We start from the raw sequence: 3,532 nt of genomic DNA on the forward strand, positions 1-3,532 counted from the left end.
ACAAGCCACAATAACATTGACAAATACATAGTTTAGGAAGAGCCTGCCTGAAACTATACAAAAAAGCAAATAAGCAAATGGATGTATAGAATTGACAACAACAACCACGCTGTCGAGTTTAAATAGCGGCAAATCAGCTGCACTTGATAGTAGTTGGTTGAATAAGGAAAATGAATTAGCAACAAGAGTTTACGGGATGTACATAGCTCAGTGGTTAACGCTTCTGACTTTGAACATCGAATTCGCAGGTTCGATCCCTGCTGAAGTCTAGAAAAAGAAGTCTGATGAGGAGATGTGGTGATCTCCGAAATAGTGCTATAACTTCTACCGCTTAGACTTTGTTGCTTTCTCAATTTTTCCTAATAAACAATCGTGGTACAAAGCTCAATAAAAATATTAAAAATAAAATGTTAACAAGCCACAATAACACTGAGAAATAAGCATATCGCTAGCTTAGAGTGAAAAGTTGCTAAGTCCACTGTTTATGAAAACTCATATTTTGATATAGGAGGCTAGAGAAATTGAATACCCATCGTTTCGAAAATTATAAAGGTACTTGTGTTATTTTTTCCTCTTCATAAGCACTAAAAGGAAAATTTGCAAAAGAAGCACCACAAATCCGATAAGGCCAAAATAATACGGCATCTTTTAATAAATATCGAATCCTTCTGATTCTTATGGAGTTTTGCTTTGCTTTAAACGCGCAAGTTGTTTGATTCAAAGTCTTGCGAAATAGTTAAAGAAAATGGCTATAGGAAAATTGTTTCCTCTCCTGTAAAATTTTTAAAATGGGACTTAGCAACTTTTCTTTCTAAGCTAGCGATATATTATTTTGTAAAGTTGTATACATAAATATGTACATACATTACATGCATATTTATATATGTACGTATGTATGTACATATGCAGGTATTTTGTCTCTATTTGTGGATTGTTGTTCAAGGACATATGTACATATGTACATATGTATGTATATATAGATATGGGAAAATTTGCGTAAACAAAGAATAGAGGCCGGTCCACATACCTACAATTTTGGGTTTGCTTTGGCGTCTAATTTCAATGCAGCCGTGCCCATAGCCAAAATTTGGCAATAGAGCTCTAAAAGTAACAAAACTTTATTTACTCGTATGTATTCGTTACTAATCCAATCAACACCCCTATCTTTCGTATCGTTACTTTACTCGTTACTTTTGATACAAGCACTTGTACTTCACACGAATCATCGCAACCAATCTTGCAGCGTAAGGAAATGTTCGTTCGTACATATGCATACATGTACCTACACTATACTGCATCACCAAAAAAAAGTAGCTGTTTTCCCGCGGGATTACAAAACGTACTATATTTTAAGACTTCTACCAAAATATTTCGGAAAAGTATTAAGATTTACGTGAGGTGGACCGGTTTAAAAATACCTCTAAAAATGGAGTTTTTTGTGAATAAAAATAGTTTCAACAATTTTTATTGAGCTCGAGGCCGTTTTTAATGAAAAACTTATTGTGGAAAAGCAACAATAATTTAAAAATGGTAGAAGTGATAGCTATTTCGGTAATCACCACATTTCCTCATCAGACTTCTTTCAGTAGGATTCGAGCCGACGATCCCACTGACTCAGCCAGTTGCCTACGCAATGTGCTAAGTTAGCCTTGCTTTTTTCCCACTTTTTCATTTGCTAAGCCAACACAATCAAGCGCAGCTATTCCGCTACGATTTACACTTGATCATGTCCTTAACAAAACAAAACCAAAACAAATAACTTAGGAAGGAGCACACCTAACTGTTAAACATTCTCAAAAATAGAATTATTAACAAAAACCAACAACCACATGATTAAGTGTAAATCGTAGAGGAATAGCTGAGCTTGATTGTGTTGGCTTAGCAAATGAAAAAGTGAGAAAAAGGCAACGATAATTTACAAGGCTAACTTAGCACAGTGCGTAGGCAACTGGCTGAGTCAGTGGGATCGTCGGTTCGAATCCTACTGAAAGAAGTCTGATGAGGAAATGTGGTGATTTCCGAAATAGCTATCACTTCTACCTGTTTTTCAAATTATTGTTGCTTTTCCACAATAAGTTTTTCATTAGAAACGGCCTCGAGCTCAATAAAAATTGTTTAATATAATTGTTATAAGGCCATAAAATAACAAAAACAAATAAAAATAGTTTCTTAAAGGATTTTTTGGAAACAATCACCTCAGATAACAAAACAGTTTGAGCTTAAAAAATCTACATAAAAATGTAAAAAATTGTATCAACGGAATCATAATAATGAGATTTTTGATGCTCTTTTTTAACTCTTTTCAAAGATTTGTGTAAGAAAAACTTGAATAACTGCTCCAACACTTTACCGATGTAGACTTACGGCTAACCTAATATTCGCGGCTTGCGTTTTGGTACGCACCAGAGAACTGCAATTATTCGTGTTTTTAAGTAATTGGTTGAATAATACAAGAAATAGTGTTAGTGGATATTATTCATTGCAGAATATTCACACATATGCACTAACACTATTTTACGCTCGGCACACAAAGCGAGAGCATGTACAATGACTAAGTTCTCTGTTGATATGAATTGGTGCAGTGCTCAATTATCTCATTGAGCCATTAAACAAATTAGTTATACCGAAATGAGTCGGAGCACTAAGAAGCACCAATCAGGGATGCCGTTTGGATCTAAATAGATCCAATTGGATACGCTTTTAGACGAATTTTTGCGGGATACTTATTTTTTCCGATCAGTATAAATGTGGATACTTTTTTAAATAGTCCAAAATTTTATATTTTCTATAAAGTTTTTTTTTCGTTAAAAAATCGATTTTCAATAATGACGTTTTTTAAATGTTTTAAAAATCGATACTTAACCGTGAAATTAGAGCATTTTATTTTTTGTGAACGAAGCAATGAACAGAGATCTCACCAAAGCAGTGTAAGGCGCAATTGTTTAGTTAGCTAAAAAAGATGCTTTAAGCAAGATCTTAATATATATGTAGGATCGGTTGACAAAGCGACACGGACAGGACGTAACTACTAACGTTAAACTACTTACGAGTCGACTACCCAAAAATGCAACACTTCACAACGACGCGATGAACCCCGGGAAAAGAACCGATTGACAGACTGTAAATGAATAGAAAAAAGAGGACTTGCGAGTGAAGCTGGGCAGATTGAGATTGAGAGTCGAAGCGAGCGGTTCAGCGGTGCGCGGTGTGGCGGCGAGCCTTTTTGCTGACGGTGACGTATAAAAGAAATTTCGTCAGCAAAAAAAAAATTATTAAAAATCAACGAGATTTTCCAGCGTCTTGAAATTGCACCTTATACTAAAAAATTGAATGGGCTATAAAACTGCATACCTAAAATTTTTCTCAAAATTTTAAATAAGTTTGAAATTTTTGGGAAAATTAGCAAAGTTTGTTGAGTTTTTAAATTTTCAAGACATTGAACAAGCGGCCCTAAATAAACAAAAGAAATATTGCCAAAACTGGTCAAAAAGTAACTAACTCAATTAGGTGACAAGTGTAAATACAATTATAT

Source organism: Rhagoletis zephyria, unplaced genomic scaffold (genome assembly GCF_001687245.7).
Source record: "Rhagoletis zephyria isolate East Lansing unplaced genomic scaffold, Rhagoletis_zephyria_1.1 Rzeph_scaffold_01364, whole genome shotgun sequence".
In the NCBI taxonomy this organism is placed as follows: domain Eukaryota; kingdom Metazoa; phylum Arthropoda; class Insecta; order Diptera; family Tephritidae; genus Rhagoletis; species Rhagoletis zephyria.